At 45.2% G+C, this 22509-nt stretch overlaps 1 protein-coding gene across 12 annotated transcripts in view; it reads right to left on the reverse strand.

Annotated features, from left to right (window-relative positions):
• The window catches only part of PTPRT (protein tyrosine phosphatase receptor type T), a 565545-nt gene that overhangs the window by 468308 nt on the left and 74728 nt on the right, over positions 1 to 22509 (reverse strand). Inside the window, exon 1 of one of the 12 annotated variants that reach the window (XM_040575475.1) lies at positions 17675 to 17740. The exons of the other annotated variants lie outside the window; for them this stretch is intronic. The gene's annotated coding sequence lies outside the window, so the exon portion shown is untranslated. Of the gene's footprint in view, positions 1 to 17674; positions 17741 to 22509 lie in introns of those variants that run through there. 12 annotated transcript variants of the gene reach the window in all.

Here is a 22509-nt window from a genome sequence, read left to right on the forward strand (position 1 = left end):
CTGGTGTCCCTGACACAGGAGGGACGATGATTTCTTCAATATTTGATAAAGCTCTTGAGATCCGAGCGTTATTCTAGTCTTGTAAAGATGATTCCAGAACTGTGTCCATAGCCAAAGCTGCCCCCCACCCCTTACAGGTTGCTCCACGCCAGCAGCCACCCTCAGCTTACCCACCAGCCTCATCGGGGCTGTGCCCTCTGCGAGGAGCCACAGCATGGACCTGCGGGGAAAGCAGATGCAAAACAAAACACCGAGGGGAGAGGAGGAAAGGACTGAACAAAGTAAGAGTCCTTGTAAAGCCAAGAAATTACTGCCTTGTCTTTTTATTCCTACGCTCCTAGGGACAGTTGAAGAGAAATAACTAAGTGTCCTTCACAGGGTGCTCGCAGCACAACAAAGCCGTGCTTTCAGGGCCTTGGTTAACCTGTGCCTGGGCCAGCTCTTTCAAACCGAGCCAATTTGGACTGGCTTCACACAGTTAGGCATCAGACCCACTCGTGGTGTAAGAGCACAACCACGGGCTGCACACCAGGCTGTTCTGCCTCCCCACACCACAGCTCCGGGCAGTCTCGGTGTGTCCGGGGAGAGGACCCCGGCTCCTGCAGCCGTGGAGCTCTCCTTTCAGGCAATGCAAAGCCAATCACTTCCTAAGAAACAAGAGCTGTTAGGATTTTCTTTCACATTTTCATTCGTTCTTGTTACACACAGACAGTGCCACCTCTTTAGAGCTACACAGAAAAATATATACAGTACATCAGAGCCTGCTTTATGCAGGGCACTTTCACTCTGCAGCAATCATTGCACTTAAGGACATGCTATCAAGCAGCTTAATATCCAAAGTATTATTTGTCCTCTGCTTTTCACAACTGTTCCAATGCAAGACCACATCCAGTGTTTACTGTCTAACGGGTCCCTCCGTGATGCTTACATCTCTCTCCACAGCTCCAAGGGTTTTGTTTGTTTTTTAATGTGATGCACAGCCCTTCCTTCCCATGGCTCGGTCTATGCCATGACCACCAGCTTCCTCTGCTCCACAGAAGCAGCATCCCTCCCTTACCAGAGGCCACTGTTTAACATTAGCACAGGTTTTTGCTGCTTTGTTCAATTTGTTTGCTTGTAAAGGAGCACTTTTGCCCTGCCTCCATGAGCATCGTTCTCGCAGCAGCCTGACACAAAGTCTATTGCATGATGTATTAGCCCTCAGTTACGCTCCTCTCCTTGTATGCTTTAATAATTCTACATTAGGTAGAAGTGACAATATAATCCCTGGACTGATTTTACCACTATTGTATTGAAAGTTAGTAAAGGTGTTTAGTAAAGGTGTTGTGGTTTTTTTGGACCCAATTCTGTGCTTCAAAGACCAAATGCAATAGTCATTCTCAGTAGCAGCTCCACAATCTAGTTTATGCCTAACCAGCATCCTGTGAAGCTACACAAAGAACACAACACGAAAGGAGTTAGGCAATCAGGTGTCTGCGTGTCGGGAACTTTTTTTAAACATACGAATATCAGCCCACCCAATACTTGGCTTACAAGAGGAGAGCCACTTCAGAAGACCTGTGCTACCTATCCACAAGGGAAGGGCTGAGCTTATTATATCCATTTTGACTTTTGTTAAGTGATGAAGTACGTGATCCCAGCCTTCACTTCTGCATGAAGCAGCCAGCCCTGCTGAGCACCCGGCCACCCCACTCCATGCAACTACAAGACCTGAATATGAAATCCGGTCTGCAGCTGTAAACTCAGCACCACTAACAACTGCACCACAAATCCTACCCAACATATCCAACGCAGGTGTGAAAAGGAGTGAAAGGCTTTTCCTCAGACACTGCACCCCATTTCTGGGGCAAATGGTTGTACTCAACGCACCCCCAGGCACTTTTACAGATATCTCAAAAGCACAACTTTGAGTACCAAGATCTAAACAAGGTAGGAGGCTTCCCCAGGACTGGATTATTCACCATCTCTGCCTACTGCAGGGTTATTTTGACATGCAGCATTTGTCATTGCCTGCTGTGTTAATCCAGATAAATGGTTGGTATCTCTGGGGGTTCTGCCATTTCTGTGTTGTTCACTACTAGCAACTGTCCTGTTGGCTCACTTTGCATGCAGGTATCACCCACCAAGGAATTAAACTCCCCCATCTCTCTCCATCCTACCCCCACAGCAAACACACTCCAAGAAGGTCCAAGAAGGGAAGTGGCAGTAACTTCATGCTACACAGAAAATCCCTTACATCAGTGGCACAACCTCTGTAAACCGAGGTGGCACCTCTGATTCACAGCCCACCATACACTGAAAATGCACGTGAGCAAGACAGACCTACCTGATGAACAAATATTAGGAGAAGAGGTAAAAAACAGAGGTGCAAGGGAATAATACAAGCTATTATCAACAGGCCTAGGAAATAACCAAAGGAACAATCTCACTGATGTTTAACAGAAAAAAGAATCAGGACCTCTGCCGGGGCCAGATGTGCATTTCAGTCCTGAGTCAACACTGGCAGTTTGGCAGGGGCTGGTGCGATGTGTTACACCTCTACCTGATGGCAGTGCTGCTCCTGGGCTGCCCTTCTCATCAGCCTCTCCTTTGTCTCCCAGATTTAATACGGGCTGGAAGATGACTGACCACAGCCAGGTTTACGTGCAAGAAAAGAAGCTGCTACTATGCCTTGCTTCTCCCCGCTGTGACTATAAGCCAGCACAATCTGTACAAGTATCAGGACGGGGATCTGCTCAGTTCCCAAGTATAGGATTTTTTGCAGCTTTCTGCAGCTCATCATGAAGCGTGGGGGATGTTGCAATGACAGCAGTTTGTACCAATTCTTGTTTCCTATTTAGAAACATACAAGAGGTGACTTAGAAAATCAGAAAGCGTTTAAATAAAAAAATCCATCCATTTCCCCCAAGACAAGACACTCCTTTTCAAGGTTCAGTTTTCCTCCCACAGCTGAAACGATCAACAGCTATCCAAGAAACACTGAAGCACTGCCAAGCATGTGTTTTTTCTTTTCTTTTTAACTGAGAAAACAGTTTGTTTCCCTGCGCTGATGTCTCCTGCTCCTCCCGCCTCAGGCTGATGCTCCTTCGTACGGAGGGAGCGGGTCCTTGGGTGCACGGTACAGCAGCACGCCAGGCAGACCAGGTCTGTGGATGCAGACACAGCATTTACACAACTGTTTGTTAACAGGTAGCAGCAAGAAGGCTCCATCCAACTGCAGTCACACGAACAGCGATATAGAAAGGCACCTCGCAGGTCAGGCTGGGTGAGGGCAGCCTTTACAGTTGACTCTCGGTATCAGTGAGCACCATTTCATGATGTACTGCCGCTGCGGGGAGATGCTGGCATCCACTGAGCGATGCCATTTCACCAACCTCTCCTAACTCCAGCACGTGGGTCCTTCTGCTCACACAGAGGCTGAGCAACTGCTCGAGAAGCCAGCAGTCCCTCGCTGCTCACCTCAGAGGGAGACGGGGGCTCCATGTGCCGTCGGGGGTGAGTCAGACCTCCCAAAGCATCAGCACAACCTGATTCATTTCTCCTCCGTCCCCCGTTTCCACTTGGCACCAGGACACGCCTTCTGAATGATTTTCTTCCTCCCACTTCAGCTTCATTCCAAGACACAACTTCACAGCAACCCGCCACAAATAACAGGCTCCTGCTTTCAGGCCACCACCACACTCTCCCGCTGTCAGCACCAGGGCATATGCGCTCCTCAGCTTCCTCGAGCGAGCTATTCTGAGCCCGCTAAGAAAATCTATGACTTTACACCCTGTCTGAGCCTCAGCAATCACTAACACTATGTTTTCAAATCTAATCTCATTTCTGATTAAACTTTTCTCTCTCCCATTTGTAACCTCGGCCAGCAGTGCGATTTGTGCAGCTCAGTATAACCATGGGCTTTAGAATTAAACTGGTTCAGCAATTTTGACAGTGATTTCTTGGAAATTAAGCCCGGACAATTTGTTTGGCTGAAGTAGAATCATTTGAAACATATATGATCGAAAGGCTACGAAGCACTTTGTAGTGCAGCTTGCTAATAGCTGTTAGCCGTGGAAATCTCGTTTGTGCCCCATTGCAAGGGGGCAGGAGGTGGCCAGCAGCACCGCGCTGCCCGCTGGCCCAGCGCTGCACAGCCTCCGTGCCTACACAGAACCAGGGCAGAGAGAAGGACTGCACGCAGCCAGCAGCTGCTGTCTCCTCCCAGTGGATCACCTCATCAGTAACAGCAGTTTAAAGGAGGGCTGAACCACCTGAGGAAGAAGACTGAAGAACAACATCCCCAATCAGTGCTGTCCCACTGCTCAGCACCAGCTGGCCAACTGCTCTGGGCTGGCTAAAAAACAGTGAATTTACACCGGAGAACAGTCTCCTCCAGAGCCCACAGCCCCAGGAAGCATGCAGCCTCTTCTGCCCCAAAACCAAGCCCCCCAGTGCTGGGGCATCCCCAGGGAGATGTGGTGCCCAGCAGGGCAGAGCCCGGCACCGTCCCTCACTGCAATGCACAGGTCCCCAAGGGGATCCTCAAATGGGAACCTAGGGGTTCTTCACTCACAGGGGAAGTGTGTTATAATTATCATTTCCTAAATATTCTAACCAATTTCTATGCCTCTAGTCATCCTCACTAGATCATTGCCTTTGAGTGCTGCTTATAGTAACTACTTCCTCAGCCTCACATGTGCATTGTTTTGTAGCAGCTCCTCTTGTCAACCCGTCTGAGTTTTCATTCTTTAGCAATGTTTGGCTTAAAGAAACAAAACAAGAACACCTTCCTCCACTCTTCCTCACACACTTTTAAACTCCCATTCTATTTTCTCAGGTGTGACCTGAGAGCAGGTCACCTGCATCACCTGGGAGCAGCCATCCCTTCTCAAACCCAGCTGGAGAGCCAGCATATCATCTGGTTGATGACTCCAACAGCCCAGCTCCTTCATCCCCATCCTCCCAGCAACACACACCTTCTGAATGCACCGGGACAGAGTGCTGCCCACATTCCCACACAGCCTCTCCCACTCAGCCACAGTATTAATGAAAGCAAGGTCTTTAAAATGAAAACAAGGTCTGCTCAATAAAGTCATGCACCCTCAAACCTTCATTGCTACTTTCCAGGTTTTTAAATAGGAAGAAATCCTCAGGTCTGCTGTAAGTCCTTACCATGCAAGGTCTGTTTGCTAACTACCACCAACCTGTGCTGTCGACTTGAAACACAAACACCTTTAGATCGAGGATTTTTCTTGCATGCTAATCAGGACAGATTCTACTCCCAAACAGGACCTGTAAAAACTAAAGAAATCTATTACTAATGGATGCTCCGAGTCACTGTCCAAATACCCAAATTTTAATTCTCAACTTTTCTCACTTCTCCACTAAGTATCTAGATCAGGACAACACCAATATCTTCTAGCATAGAAAAATTCCTGTTTATCTCCCCATAATTAATCCAAGGTACTGCCGGACAAAGATAAAGGGACTTGATTTAATTCTAGCTGAAATTTCTCTAAAATCAGTAATAACATCCTTACAAAAGTGCTGAAAAGACCTATATTATTGCTCCCTCCTCCCCCCGCCCAGTTTTGCCCTGTTCATATTATTGAAGGACTGACTTTTTTTTTAAACTTCCTATATTTCTCTTTAAATTTTAAGATTTTGCTGTAGTACCTATTTGCATAGGCAAGAATAAAATTGAAAATGTATATACAAGATAGCATTTCTTAACTATCTGAACCAGTATAAAGCTGCTTATGATACCCACACACCTTCACAGAACAGCTAAGTCTCCTGTCTTTCCACATCTTTGTGAATAGCTCCAAATTCTCCTTGTTTACCCATATACATTTACTGTATACAGGAGTGTGTGTGTGTATATATATATATATTAACTATATGAAGCAGCAGGAGAAACCATAACAGGGCCAACTTGCTAAGTAACACGTAGGAGGCTGCAGTAACAAGCTGACACAAAGGCACGAGGTTGCAGTTAGCACAAACCAAATGACGTGGAAAAGTTGGGGAGGGGGATTTTCCTCTGACCTACTGGCCATCCACCACTAGACCAAGGTACTTGTGTCCTGCTGACACAGCTGAGACACCCTGTGCAAAGGAGCCTTGCATCTGGGTTACCCACACCCTCCTGAAAAGCACTTTCATTCTTCAGAAGACACCAACAAGACCTCATTTTCAACTAGAAGGAATCATCCAGGCTGAAACCGGTTTCCGTACTGCCATTACCTAACAGCATTTCTCATTAGTTATCTTGAATTTTGAAGTGGTGCAAAGCATTTGCCTGTGCAAACAAATTCGAGTATGGCTCACTTGGTAGCACCAGCATCTTTCAGCTCTCCACTTTGCGGCAAGGTTTCCCTAGTTTAGCTGTAATGCCTTACCTAAGGCTTGAGAAGCTTTCAGCTAGATACACTGTAAAAGCAAGCAAGAGCAATAAGGTTGGAGGCACAAGTGAAGGATTCGATTCAGAAAGGGGACAGGTTATGCTTCTGTTTGCCACAAACTCATAGGCAGGTGCAGCAGATTAAAGCAGTCTATGCATTTTAATTTGGTTTTGCACATCCTGTTTAAGAGCACCATGAATTCCTGCGGCTCTGGAACCCAGTCCCCACCTACTTTAAGGGCACAAAACACGCCACCCTACCAGGACAGGGTCTGCCCACCTCATGTTAATGAGATGATTTGACCATATCTCAGTGTTGGCTCATCCACGCTGCACAAATAACACAGCTAGGCTCTGAAAAGCATTAGCTAGCTTTATCCAAAACTTCACCTTCTGCTTCCCTTTCCCCTGTTCCATATGGTAGAGTTAACTTAAATCCCGTGCACAGCTTACATCCAAAGCCTAGCATCAGCTCGGGATTAGGTGCTCACTTCGGAACACATCCCTGTTCCTACTTCAGTGCTCATGCCCTGAGCACGGTGCTGCCCTGGGTCCCAGCAGTAACAGCACGGATGGCACTACAGGCTACAAACCACAGCTAAGAGGTAAGGCTCCACCACACAAAGCTCTTGGCTGCCCCATCTAGATAGATCCTGACACCCAAACCATAGGTGCACCTACACCACACACCTATGAACATAGCGACATCTCCAGCTCCCCCACGTGAATCTAACCCCCTTACACTGCTTTTCAAAGAACAGCTACAACAATATTCCTGCAAGAAAATACGCCAAGTACCTTGGCTTTTGCATTTGGCAGACAGCTATCTCTGTGTGCAGAACTCAGGACTTTTGTTTACCGATTGATTTTTAAATAACATTTCCCATCCTGAATGCACAAAACAGTTCCCTGTAAATCTTCTCACTGATGTCTTACTGAGGCAGCTGACAGCCTGAACCAATAGCTCTACCAGGGCTATGACCTTCTCCATCCATCTTAATTAGGTGTTAACTCAAAAGCCTTTTTGTTACATGTTACCTGCCAGCATCAAACACAAAAGACAAACACCAGCCTTGAGTCATCAAAAATGCAATTACAGGCTCTTTCTGAGAGGTGGCTCTGCCTACTTCTCTAGTTTCAGCTCCAGGAATTTATAGCACAGGAACAGCACCGTAGCAATACTTAGAGCCCTACAATGAAAAATACCAACAGGCACTCACAAAATACAACTTGATTTCAAACCACCCCGAATATCAGGCACTCACAATGCTTATTTAGTGCCCTCCCACCTAGGCGTTCACAAGCCATGGATCTCCCCCCTCCTTTTTTTTGTTTGGAAAAAAAGCACAGGTTCAGACAGCACATGCAGACTTGGCAGTCCAGTCTGTTCGCATCCATCCATTTAATTACACAATCTCAAATGAAACAAGTGATTCCAGAGGAAATGGGTTAGCAGGCAATGAGAAGTTACCACGGCACATCAGTCGCTTGTCATAGGCCTTACAGACTGCCAGTCCAATACCTGCATCTTGCACACCTCCAGTGTGACAGCAGCACCAGATGCCAACACAGCGAGGAGTTCTGTTCAGACCTGCTGCACATGCAGTACCTTGATCTAGGTAAGAACTCCATCATGGGCCTTGCACATTGCCTTATGTGGGCTGCAATAATAAATAATTTCAAAAATAAGTGTGTTGAAAGTCACTCTGAGCACGCTCCATAGATGTAGTTCACCTGCAGGCTGCTGGGAACCATCGGTCCTGTTCCCACAGGAAAACTTGGGAAGAGAAACACAGGAGGGTAACATTAAGGGAACCTAGACTGGGGAACTCCTCCTAGCACTCCACACTTCACCCAGGAAGGGATCGAAGCTCAGCTGTAGAGAGGAGGCCAACAACCAGCTACCCAGGAGCAGGTTTCAGCTGGGGGAAGGGAGTCACCAGCTGGCCACACCACTAACCCTGTGCTCCAGGGCTCCCAAGTGTTTTCCAGTCCACACAGCCAAATAGCTCACCAGGGGCTTCTCACCAGCATCAACATTCTTCTGATATAAAAACTTGTTTTTTCATCCCACCAGCATCTTGGAACTGAAGTGACTGAAGCACAGGGGCCACCTGCATTTACCAATGTTCCTGCCGCTAGGAGAGAGCTCAGTGACCATGATAAAGAACGCTTTCGATCTGGCCCATATCAACGTTCTCCCACTTTTTACCCATGGGAGCTCAAACGTATGCACACAGTACTGCTGAATAAAATGAGTGTTTGCTAAAAAGCAGTTGAGGCTGCGCAACGTGCTGCTAACCCACACAACAGAACACTGACATTTACGTTTACAACTGAGAAATAGCTATTTTACAGAAAAGATGTCAGGATTAAGAGCTTCTAAATTGAGTATATCCTTACCTTAAGTCTACCAGCTCTCCCTGCTCTCATACATGAAACCTAAACTCCTTAAGAAGTGGCACAAAGCGCAGATTACAGTGGGAATCTCAAGAAGCTGATTTTCTTTCATCTGATCACTTCAAAAACGAACCTATGTCAATAACAGTAATAAAAGCATTGGAACTGAGCAACTTCTTACCGTAGGAAGGTGTTAAGCAGTAAGCAAGCAGTAAGCTTCCCCACTTCCAGCTGTTTGTGTCTTTTTTTTTTAAGAGACTTCTGCAACTTTGAACAAGTTATCTGGAAGCTACGCCTGTTTATTCTCCTGCCAAGTGGTTGAAATATTTTTCGCTCTGAGACAACACAAGGGAAATTATTTCACAGAAAGCAGAATAACAGAATTTAATGCTATAGTGAAGGCCAAATCAACTGTTTTTAAAACAAATCTTTAATCCACTGAAAATGTTCCATTACGATAGCAGTATGCTGAAGCAAGCAGGCGATGCAGATCCAGTCATTTAGCTGTCAGCGTGGAAGAACCACCACCATTCATTTCCTACGCAACGACTAACTTTTTGTTCTAAATGGACAGGCACAAAAATAAACGAAACTATTTACAAGAACTTCACCTGCAACTGTCAGACAACACAAGGTTAAGAGTTCTCCCTACTGAAGGCTCCCACAAGTAGTTACAAATAACCGCATTAACGCGGATCACACTCTCCAGAACCTTTAAACTGGTGAATGTCAGCGTGCACAGGTTGCTCAGTGCACTACGGATGCTCTGCTATGGGAAAATTTCTCCCAGCACAGCCAGTCACAGCTCGCCACCCTTCTAGTATTAACTAGCAAACAGCTTACATCTACTTTTAGGTAATGGGAAGTTGCTTATCTCCATATCCTTCCAGCAGGTATCTGTTTCCATTAAAGAGCCACTTAGCTGCCTTCCAGAGATCCTCTGCCTACATGGGAGCACTTCTTGGGAAACGTTTGTCTGAAAAAGGTTGTTCTCAATCTGGTACAGGTTCCTATTTACTCTACATACTCTGCTCTCACATATTAGAGCCAATGCGCAGTTGGCTGGCACATCATCTTCAGGTGAATAAGGTAATCGTACTCAGTGACAAATCTCAGGTCATTTCATGCATGCATTCATGCCTGCTCTAACTTACTGCTGGAGCTACTGGAGAAGGATGAGCATCCCAAGTGCAAGACAGATAACTTATGGGATTCAGCACAGCCGCTTTGGTGTGCTGGGCCCGGCCATCATCTTGTGGTCCAACCAGCCCACAGGTTAATTACAAAAATCCGGTTAGATCTGAGTTGCCATCTCAAGCCAGTTTTTGGACTTCATACACTCACACAGCACAGAACTTTCCAACAAACCCAACCAATAGCTCAGAATAGAGACCTCAATGTATGCACAAAGTTGTCTCAATCATTGTGACACAATCATTGTGACAAAGGAAGAGAAAAAAGAGGAGAAAGCCTTTATTTGCTCATAGACACACCTCAAGTCAGGGTGTGCCCCAGTGAGCATCTTGTGAAGGACACCGCAGCGCTGCTCCACCACACACCTTCCCTGCACAGCCTCGGGACATCTCCTGCAGGTTCCTGCCCCAGAACACTGTACCAAGCCTATTCAGACACTGAGCAGTGCTATAGCTGGCCACGCTCTCTCATCTCACCTCCTCCTGCTCCTCAACCCATGCCTTGAGGTCCCCATTACCAGACCACGTGAGCCCTGCTAACCCCAAGGCTTGCTACTGGCAGCCCTGTGACTGTCAGGAGGGTCACAGCTGACGTCTTCAGCAAGCCTGAGGTCCCTCTGCACTGCTTACATGTTGTAATCTCATTTACATTATTTCACAGGCCATTTCATTTTTCAATCTCAGGCAGCTTTCTTAAAGAAAAACACACAAACCACAAAAACACTCATTTTAGATGTGTTTTAAACTCTTAAAATTTAAAAAATGAACTTTCTGAAGCTGATCTTCATTACCTACATACTCCTTGAAGGATTTCCAATAGACTCTTTGCCAATAACCTATACCTTCGGGAGAAAAGAAGTAACTGCTTCACACGAGAGCTTGGCTGGCATCATTCGCATGCCAGCAAGAAATGATTTCAAGAGGTCCAAGGACCTTCAGTATTTTTTAGGCTTCTGGAAAATCCTCTTTGCACATGATACAGCCAAGCAGGTGGTGGATGTTAAGCAAGCTGAACACAGCAGATAGCTGCAATAGCAGCATAACCCATTTAACAAGCCTGTAGGGTACGTGTGCTCAGAGAGCAACACGGCTAGGGCATTGTGCTGCCCCAAGTGCATCCTTCCCTTCTCAAGGATTTCACCTCTGGGTCCAGGAAGAGTAAAAACTTGGTTGTCATCATCTTTGAGCCACCTCTTCCAGTGACGAATGCTCAGAGTCATTCCTATCAGGATGGAAAGCTTGTCAGAGAAAGCTTGTATGGAAAGCCTCGCTACAGAACAGGTCTTCCAACAGATTTCCTTCATCTCAGAAAATTCCAGGTTTCCCCTGGGATAAACCTTCTTATTTATAGCATTTAAACTAGATTAAACCTTGCCTAGCTGCTCACATGCATCGCAGTCAGCTGACTACCAGTTTTCCCCCTCCAGCCACAAGGACACTAATGGGTAGCGTATGCAGCAAGTCGGGCGCGCTCAGGGCACAGGAACCACCTAAGCTGAAGACTTCATTCAGAACAATTTCATACCCTGTACATGCTGAGGCACATCTAGCTCAGCTATCTGCACTGGCCCATTCATAACAAGCGTTCTGATGCTGTCCTCGCTTTCTGACACTCGTGTCTCAGCATTCTCCCTGAGGACAAGCAGCAGCCCTGTTTTCCAGCATCTCAGCTGGACCCCCGCCTCCTCCCCAGGTAGGCATCTCCCCCCCCCAGGTCTGCTCAGTACACCTAGCCTCCTTTACCCACAGCTGGCTGCAAGTCAGCTCTTCCCAGAGCCCTGGCTTTGGCTACAATCCATTCTGAAAGCTATCCCCAAAGGTAGTTTTAGTTTCTTGCAACCAGATTTGCCTTTGGCCCAGAATCCTTGAATTCAGCAATTTCCTTCTTTTGTTACTGCAATACACCCTCAGCAGGGACCAGCTCGTGGCTTATCCTCTGTTAGCATGCACGGCCACTTCCCCATTCACCGGGATATTTAATTTCTCTCTGCACTGCTGAAAAGCTTATTATTTGATTTCAACAACAAAAGTCCATATACTAACATTTTATGACCAATTCTATTGCTTCACAGGCTTCTTTCAAGGCAAGGCAAAATTCCTTTGTTTTCCCTTCTTGCTCCCAGTTTATTTACTTGAGCTTGTAAAAGCCAATTCTTTGTGCTTATAACATGTCATTAATACCTCAGTCCTGGACACTAGGCCATTTATGATTTCAGTAGGTGAGGAGACAGGAATTAATCCTTATCCACACTGGAAACACCCCTTAGAAACTTGAGCACTTTATAAGGGGAAGGCTTATTAACCCCTGCAGCCAATGCACAAGCCTCGCACATTACTGGCTTCTGCTGCCATGAATTCCTGCAGCTCTGAGCCCCTCTCAGCTGCTTCCTGCCAGCAGCCACCTGTGAATTCCCATTATAAATGCCACAGACTGGTCTATCCTGCAGCACATACCTTAATGAGCTGTGTGCTGCTTTTCTTCAAACAAGCTCTCCCCCATGCACAGCTACAGTCCCACCTTGCCTCCTCACCCGTTAGCTGACTTGAAATGATTTCCAGGGCAGCTCATCTGTGGCAGGTACTACTCTCTTAAGATCCTCCCCAGGTCTGTACTTTCATCTCCTGATTTCTGGGGCTGCTAGACTTCTAAAGAGGGAACAGCTTTTATTACCAGGCTTACTGAAGAAAAATTGATTTTTGTTTGTCATTACTTCATTCTCAAGAAGCTTGAGAGTATGGCTCTTACCTGCTCCTGTTAAACTGTTCCACCTTGGATACATTAAGCTCATAATTTTCCCATAGCTGTTATTTTCCTCATTACCAGCAGGTTCATTCAGCCATTTATTATACTACAGGCTCTGTTTATGGAGGCAACAAGATCACATTCCCCCTTCCTCTGTTTCCTACCTTGTCCTGATCACCTGGCATCACCTACACCCCCTCCCTAACCTTTAGATCTGGTTACATTCACACCACCTCTCAATTCGCATCCAAATCAGGACTGTGCCCTCAAAATACTACTTGAAGTCCGCTACTTTCTTATTATGCACACCAAGGCAAGGAAGGACAGCCAGTGAACAAGCATAAAGGATGAGGCAGTGTGGCTGGGCAGCCCAGTTAGCAAAGCATGAGTAGTTGCTGGTAGCATCTCAAAGATGGGGAGAGCTATTCAAGCATCACCTCACCCCAGAAGTAAAGAAGCAAAAAGGTTGCAATAGTGCATCTTGCCAGGCTAAGCACATTGTACATCAAACACAGTCATAGACCTAGGTCACAACATTTGAGCTCAGTCAATTAGATCGTTATTAGGAGGTAAATATTAAACTATGGCTTTAAAAAAAAGACAGTCAAAAAACAGCTTCTAAGTTACTTGCTTTGGTACATGTCTCTGATGAAAGGCATGTATTTTATAACCTGTCTACTTTCAAAAATACCGATATTTTCCTTTTTCTAAATCAGTTTAAATAACTGATTTAGTTTTCAGCCACAACGTCACCACATCAAATACATAAATATTCCTTGGACTGAGAGTTTGCTTTGGTAACCAGTAGATACATGTTCTCTGTATTACATTCAAGCTCAAAGTACACTACAACATCTAACTTGCTAGAAAAATCTCAGCTGAACCACAATACCAGAATGCAGTTCATTTAAATGTAGCAACCGAGAATTATTCTGGCTTTGATTACTAGGAAGACAGAAATACAGAGAGATGTCAGCATAGCAGCTTAAGGGCATCCAGTCTGCGGAAACGGGAGCTCTCTAGCAAGTCTTGCCATTATCCCTACGAAAATACATTTCAGCCTCCCTGGAGTCTTATTCATCCTCCTCACATCTGTCTTACAAGTCCAGGTTTAGAAGTAGTACCAGTGATAAATGAGATTTCCCCTATGCTAGTTCTCCTCCTCCCCAAACTGTTATATAAATCTAAGAAGAAAAAGATGCTCCCCTTCCATCCCCAGCTTCCCCAGTGTTTGAGCTACAAAAAAAAGCATGCAAAAACTGCTGGAAAGATATTAAAGTGCATAACTTCTTATACTCACCCTAGACTGTCCATCCACATTATTTCTGGCAAAACCACAGCATTTAAGGGACACTACTCACTTTCTAACCATTTACAAAGCAATTCAACAGTGCCCACAGAAAAGCTCTAATAGAAAGGAACATCATGCAAGGCTCAGAATGAAGTCTAAGGAGAAACTAACATCAGCCACCTTATTTTTCTACTCCATCCTTTTTAAAGCTGTGTTTTAAAGAATGTAACTTTTGTTATTCTTAAGTTCCAGCATGTTGCTCACAACATAGCGTTTGCCTTCCTGACGAATATATTTTTATTCTAGGCTTCCAAGTCCAGGAGCAAGGACCCCAGTGCACACGTGCAACATCTCCACACCTGAAGCACAGCCTGGGGACACGGTATCTTTTTTCTGTGGAGATGGGAGACCAAGTCCTGTAGCCTCTGAGTCCTCCTCCAGAAATCACAGCTTGCAGAAGGCCAGCACTAAAGATCTAGCCCAAAGTCAGAAACATTTTTTTGCAAGTTTAAATAAGTTATTCAAATTTTCAATTTCTGGTTTTGTAGCATAAATCCCTTCTCCAACTGCATTCAGAGGTTAAATACTTGCAAGAAGCGCCATGAGTTGAAAGGCTGCAGGGTATAGGATCAGTTACAAGAGGACTCTTCCTTCTACCTATTATTACCTGTATCCACCCAGTTAATGGAGGAAAATAAAGGAAAAAAGGGCTTCAGTACAGGCATGAAGTAGCAGACCACATTTATGCAGGCTGCAAGAGCTGCTTATCTATTGCACACCGGACCGGAACACCAAGCTGGTTTCACACAGGCCGTGCACAGCTACCACACGAAGCTTTTCCCTTCTCTCAACCTTGGAGAAGCTCAGCTTGGTGAGCCAGAGCAAGAGATTTTGCTTGACTAATAACAATGAGACTAAACTGCTTCAGAAGAGAGCAATAAAGTCACCAAGCCTGTCAGGTTGTTAATTCCATGCTGTTTCACCATTACATTTTGAAAATGGACCCAAAACTAGTTGATTTACAAGAATGATTCCTTTCAGTATAATATTCAAGGATTTTTTCTTAAGAAAACACTGAAAAGTTCCAAGCGACTTGTTAGCAAACACACGCTTTGAGATGTTTGCGTACCCATCACAGCACACAAGGAAGGGAGATTGCTCCGTAGGCAACAGCAAGGCTAGAAATTAAGAGTAAGAAACTTCTTACTCTTTATTTATATATTTAACTGAAAGTTGCCCTTTCAGAAATCCCCCATATGACAGAAGTGGCCCACAGGTAATTATCTCAGACTACACACAGCCCAAAAGCTAGACAGGTTTGTCAAAATGATTTTTTGCTCTTAAGACTTATCATCTTGTTGTGAAGATTTTATGAGAAAAAGATTAAACCACTGCTCTGATGTGTGCATTTCATTAAGCTTCTAATCCTTAAAGAGTCACTAATGCAACTAGCCATTGAAAAGCATTAAATCATAGTTCAGGCATATTGACCAAAATAATCTCCTAATTATTTCAGAATGGAGCAAAGCACCGAAGCTGTACTGTATATTACACTCCAAAACTCTTTTAGGCTGACATACAAAAGAAAATGAATAGAAAGGCAACTTTGATTACTTTTGGTACGCATGAATATGGAAAGGCAAGAGACATACCGAAGGAATTCACTCAAATTAGATTGGATTTCAAGGGTCACTATTCAGCAGCGTTCAGTTCAGTGTCACACAATGGGGCAGGGGATGTTGTTTCTGCTGCAGCAGATCAGCTGTTGCCATCACACCGAAGAACTAGAAGTGAGCAAGTGAATCCCAGGTACTAATGAATTATTAGTAAATCCCATCTACTTCTGAAGAAAAGCACCCAAAAAGCACAGCCAGTCCATCACAAAGCCATACAGTTCAAAGGACACGGCATTACTTACTTAAAGTTCTCTGTGTTTTTGCTTTGGCCACCAGCAGGGTGTCCAGAAGCACAGCTGAAGGCATCATTTCCATGGGCTGGAACTCGCTCCTGACTTCAACACCTGCGACTTCACACAGAGAAGCGGCACGCCTCCACTAGCGTGCCCCAAGACACGCACCAAATTTCAGCCCTTACACATCAGCTGACGACTTCCGGTTTCCAGAAAGTTCTCCTGCCTCTGCCATGCGCTCAAGGAAATTTGCTGAGGAGTCGAGAACAGGTAGCAGCTATCACAAGTAATGCAAACAGTAATCCAGTAAGGAAGGCTATGACTGATACAGCTTCATATTCAATGCTGAATTTACTATACCCTATGTGACTGTAGTCATAAATCTTTCAAGAAGAGCTTGCCTCGTAAAGCATGCTTTTGAGTATAATATTTGCAATTTAAACACTCAATAGACCAATAATAATTCACTGTCAACACTTATAAATCCTTTTGAATAACTCGCATTCTCATTATCAGAAAGGATCACTGGAAAGATAAAAAAGCTACACACAAGCAAGATGATGACCCTGAAGTCAGAACCTCCGTTCACAGACTAACTTCCACATCTTTGTTACATCTTTGACTAACACTTTGTGGCAAGCAAGGCACAGGACTGCCCTCCCAACCAGACACACAGCACAGTCAGAGCAAGAGACAGCTTTCTGGACCTCAAGAGCTTTGGAGTTTGAAAACCACTTTTTCTTTGAACAGGCAGTTGATGGGTGCAGTTTTAAAACAGAAGAAACCAACACAGTAGAACAGAGTAGGGTTTTAAAAAGAAGCCTGCTTTGTTTTTAATCTGGTTTAACAACTTCCAGCATTGGTGCCAACCCCATGAAACACCCTGTGTCTCCCAAAAATATTTGTTTTTGAGCCCCATTTCAGCATGCTCTAAGGCTGCCCAGGTTCCTCAGGCCTCCCCCTCGCCTTGCCCGGCTCCCCCAGCCCCTGGAGCTTCCTCTGCCCCCCTCGCCCTGCAGCTCTCCCCACGCGGATGGTGACATCCCTTTTCTGGGGGGGACTCTCCTCCCCATTTACACCCCTGCAGAAATACTGCCCCCAACAACACCATCTATCCCCCATCTCCACCGAACAAGGCAGTAAACATACACTGTTCATCACAGCAGGCTTCAAACAGCTGAACTGCTACTGAAGTTCGCAGGAATTGTTAACAGTGCTGGATGGACAGGGATTTGACTTTAAGAAGGGCAGTTCTGTGATGATCAAAAGCAAGTTATTTTTACATATATTTTTATCTTTACTTGTTCTCTACACTTTAGACCCCATTGGTCTTTGCTGCAGGCTACATTTTTCTCTTTAATTAACCAAACCGACCTGGAATGAGTTAGACTAGTATTTCATTTCCTTCCAGCCTTCTTTCATTTTGCTAAAATGCTATATATATATATATATATATATATATATATATATGTACACACACACACACACGCAAGTAGCACTGGGTACCAGCCCGCAAGTTCACATCAAAAATAAGGTAGGGAAGACAGGATCATAAATCAGACAAGGCTTTGAGGCAAGTTTACCTAGACCTTTCCCTTATTGCATGCAACCACAGAAAATATCTTTCAAGTTGAAAGAGTCAGACTCCCATAGAAACCAAGTTACACTAATTAATTTTTCTACAGCATCAAAAGCACAAAACACCAAAGACAAAACAAATTGTAAAGTTTTAAAACTTTCTCCTCCAGCCTACCATAGTCCAGGTGAGCTCTCCTCCTCCACAAACTTGGCTTCAGCTCACTGCTCTCTATGCTGCAACTGAGCCAAACCAGCCCTTTTCAGCTGCTGGGAATTTATTTCCTCTTTCCCTGATTGCAAACACCTGTCTCCCTCTGCTCTCTCCTTGATGCGATTCACTCTCCTGCCCTCCCCGTCTCTGTGCCCTGTGAGCGGCCTCCCCCAGCCCTGCAGGGCCACCCCTGTGACGGAACAACCCCATCCACCTGAGCGCACCACACCTTTACCCACACAAGCAAACAACCTCATGGTGTGGTTTTGTGTTTCCACAATGGTCAGAGAAACCTTGTGAAAACCTAGAGGGGAAGTGCAAACAGATTTTCTTTCTTATATCACCATGGCTTGGTAACAACTAAGGGTTTCTTAGCTTCTGCGCTCTGGCAGGGATCACTTCGTAGGTTATCTTGTAGACTACAAGGAGAAACATGCACCACAAGATTGCTGCCATCAAACCAAACTATGTAGTGAAACTCAGCTTTCTAACAATGGAGGTCTCTTCTCCTTGCCCTGGAGCCTACCAAGTGGGGTGACTTCCAGTGCTCAGATGCCTCCTGCTAGGCCTCATGCCATTATGGGGATTTCCTGACATAGCCATCTTCTGAACAGGCCACATTATGACAGAATCATCTAGGTTGGAAGAGACGTCCAAGATCACCTAGTCCTATCTCTGACCTAACACTAACAAGTCCTCCACTTAACCACATCACCATATCATATTTTAGAATATGAATCTTCTGCAGGAATCTTCTGTGGTGGGAGCCTCACTCAGAGGCTAAAATGCAGGTGCTGCAAGCAGCTGGCCCAGGTTTGCTCGTCCTCTATTAAAATTCTCTTGTTCAAGCACGTACCTGTAGACCAAAGCAACTTTACCAAGGCAAAGAATTTAGGTATTAATAAGTAGCTGCAAGGGTATTCACTATGCCTCATTTAGCTCGCAGAGAGCTCTTCTATAAAACTTGGGCGATTAAAATATGATATAGTATGTGATTTATTCTCATCGTGCAAGTCACAAAACTAGCACACAAATGCCAGCTGATACACTATGGCTGGCACTGAAGTAATGAATTTTGCAGTGTATTGCTTTTATGAAGGCAACTTCCCATATTCCACAGATATATTAAAACAGAAGGTCACTCAAAATACCTAGTATTCCCTCAGCTGTTTTTTTTTTCCTGTTTTTTTTTCTTTTCTGACAGTGAAATCTTTCTTCTTTGCCTACATGATAGCAAGAATGTTGCTTGATTGTTCATCTCAATTCCAAATTTATCCAACGAGATAGTGACTGAAGTATTTGCCTCTGTTCCTAATAATGCTGTCTGCTCAGTGCATTAGCTACAAGCAAGAATGTGCCAGTGCAGGTTATATTCCATTTTTAGTTTTTTATATTTTCCTCATGCCCTTTATTTCCTCATGCTTGTCAAACTACAGTTTCATTATTAAATTGCTCATTATTACAACTTCTGCACGTGACCCTAAGCCTACGGAAATCAGTAGCAAAAGCTTTGAATCACAGCTCTGTGTTGCAAAAATGTACAGCCCCTGAGCTCTGGGGTTGCAGGTACGCTGTTACTAACATCAACTCTTGCTGTTATTAAAGGTGCCTGCCACATTTTCTCCAGAACCTTCTACGTTCTGCTGCCCTCCACCAACACCAAGCAGGCTGTGGTTGCATCCTTGCAGCTGAGAAACCAGGCACGAACTGCCCCCTTTCCTCCCAGCACACGGAGTAAAGCTGTGCCAGTGCCAGGTCTGCCCACGGGACTGGCCAACGCTGTGAGCTGCTGGCCCAGGGCAGCACTGAAGCAGCGGGGGCCGCATTCCCCCTGCAAACAGAGAGAATGTTTTCTCATTGAGCACAGATTCAGTATGCTTTTTACCGCTTTGTAGAAGAAAATTCAGTTTCATAAAAGTTCGAGTTTAATATCTGCTGCAGGCCTGCAGGAGCTATTAGCTGATAATTCTCTAAGCTTTTGCTGTAGACTCCCTTACCAGCAGCACTGAAATTATCAAATTATAGCAATATGATGGAAAACCTTTGCCGCAGCAATGAATTTGTCTCTCAAGAGAGCTGGACACAGTTACTTACCTTCAGTATTCACATGTGTATTAAAGATCCTGCCATACAAACAAAAGTCCTGGGTCTCTTTTTTTATACAATTACAAAATAACCAACCTCCAGAGACCAACAATCCTTAGGACTCTTCAAATTTTTAACATTAAAAAAAGAAAAAACATAACAACAACAACAACAAAACCACCTAAAGTGCAAGTATTCTTTCATCTGCTTTTTAGCTTGTGCTTTGATTTTCAGGCTCCCTGACTATACCACATATACCCAAATGGACGCTTTCTGTGTTCGGAACCCCTTTTGCTGTTGTGTGCCCATGCACTGGCCTTCTGAACTAACAATAAAATGGTCAAACACTTCTCTGTCATGCTCCAAATCCTGCTCAACCATCATGGCCAAATTGCCAATGCCAGTGCAGCATGATTTAGAATCAGGTTAGGAGGGTGCCCAGTGCTCCCCTTTGAGGGAAGAGGAGAACTCGTTATGCCGCGTGAAACTTTCCATGAGTTCCTTTGTGTACTTTCAGTGCCTGGGAAGGATCTAGCTTTATGCTGGAAAATGTCATGGGTACCTTGAGAGCAGGAAGATGTGTTCATGCCATCATGGTTTCTGTAACTTTATAAAATTTTTAAAGAGCAGAGGCTGTGCTTCCACAGGGCAAGGCGCTGCCTTGATCTGAATGGTTTGTTGGTCCCCATGTTATTTGTCACAACTGAAATTACAGAATCCTTTTTATCAAGAGGTTTATATAAAGATGTATCACTGAAAAAAAATCAAATGCATATAATGGAAACTTAATTCATTTTATTTGGGGAAATAAATTGATTGAAACGATTCTTTATTGGCCCAAAAGTATATGTACAGATTAAATCTGTGGAGCTCTACCAAAACAGAGAAAGAACATCAGCAAAGTGGTTAAACAGTGTAGGAAGAATTTCATTCAAATAGTTTTTAGTCTAACAGCTTAAACTAAATGTTACCCCAGACTTTCCAGCTAGGCAACCTTCAGGAATTTCACAGGCTGAAATAACGAAGCACCAAGAACGTGTTTAGATACAAGGGAACAAAAGCGTAAGTTAAGCAAGAAAAGCAAGCAGTTACTCCTTTCTGTGCATCCTCCAAGATGTTAAAAATAGGTTTTCCCTTCCTAATTTTGAAATGCAATCCTTAGGAGGCTCTGAAGACTGTAAATCATATTTCCAGTGTTCTTGCTATATACACATTCAAACAAACTCTCCTGGCTCCTGCAGAGCATTTATTAGCAGCGCAGTAGCTGCCCGGTTGCTGGTTCAACAAGCACGTGGTGAGCTGATGGATTGAATGCCACAGCACCAGGACATTAGGGACACCAGGAAGCCAGGCAAGTGCTGAACTTTGGGCTTCAGAAAGCCCTCCTGAAACTGGAAGACACAGCTGTGAACTGTGGGATCAGAAAAGGAGACAAGCAGCTAATTAAAGAAGCTAAGGGCAGTTCAGCAAGACACGCTCAGGGTATTCACCAGCCTGGCCCCATCTGACACCGCACTGCTGGGGCAGGCAGAGCTGAATCCTCCGCCCAGCGCTGCTCTGCGGTGCCACGACTGCAGCACGGCACGTTCCACATTCACAGCTCCGTTTTGTTCTCCCAGCAGACAAAAGTTCTCAGTGAAGGAAGTGCTGCTTTGCAGTCACCGTTCAACACATTTGGGGTGCATGAATCCTTTTTACTATAGTTTTTCATGGGCTTCCTGCATAGATTTTGCTCACTGCTGCAAAGCCAAGGCTTTACTAAAATGCAAACCCTTGATAAGTTCTGCATCAAGCAAGAGATTTCTGAACACGAAATCCTGTATTTTCCACATGGAAGAGAACCTACAGAAAAAGTACTGCTCACCGGACTGCGATTTTCTGCAACATATTTTATGACAACATGTCCCACTTCGCAGCATCTCAATAAATGCATTTATCTATGGTACAGTATTTTGTTTTTTTTTATGGGGAGGAAGGAGGTTCCTGGGGCTGGAGGAAGGCGCTGTGGAAGGAAAGCAAGCCGAATCCTCCTTCTGCCAACGTGTGCACCCCTCCTGCAGGAGCCGTAGAGCCAGGGTGCCCCGGGCAGGGGATGCTGCCCCAGCCTGGCCCCTGCCCTCACCACTCCGAGGTGGCCAGTGGCAAATGGACTGAGTTAGGGCTATTTGGGTGCTGCAGCGAGGGTGCTGAGCAGTTTACGTGTTGAGACATAGCTCTGCGGACAGGGATAACTCACACTGCCACGTGCACACCAAGCACAGGTTATCCGGGTCAGCTGCAGGCCCATGGCTATCAGACCGGCCAAAGCTCATGGCATCAAGGTTCTGTTCTATGTGAGGCTGCTTACGAGAGGACGGATGGCACCTCGCTCAGCATAAAACCTGCTAATAGATGGCTAACTCATTACAAAAACTGTGAAGAGTCGCAGTCCTGGAAGCAGGGGCAGGGAGCGAGGAGCTCTGTCTTCTTTTCCAGCGCTGCCCCTCAGCCCTCGGAGGAGCGCAGGAGGCGGCCTTCATTCTGCATGAGCTGCAAATCCTGCTTCAAACGAGGTAAGGCAGCCTTAAATTAGCAAAAAGAGGGCCAGTAACTCCTGAGCAAGTCTGAAATAGATATGCTCAATGTGGGAAGCAGAAGATGCTTGCTGGGTCTAAGCTCCCCACCCTCTTTATGCCCCTGTACAGAGATAGCACATCCAAACGTAATCCACACCT

Source organism: Cygnus olor, chromosome 16, assembly GCF_009769625.2.
Source record: "Cygnus olor isolate bCygOlo1 chromosome 16, bCygOlo1.pri.v2, whole genome shotgun sequence".
Taxonomy (NCBI): domain Eukaryota; kingdom Metazoa; phylum Chordata; class Aves; order Anseriformes; family Anatidae; genus Cygnus; species Cygnus olor.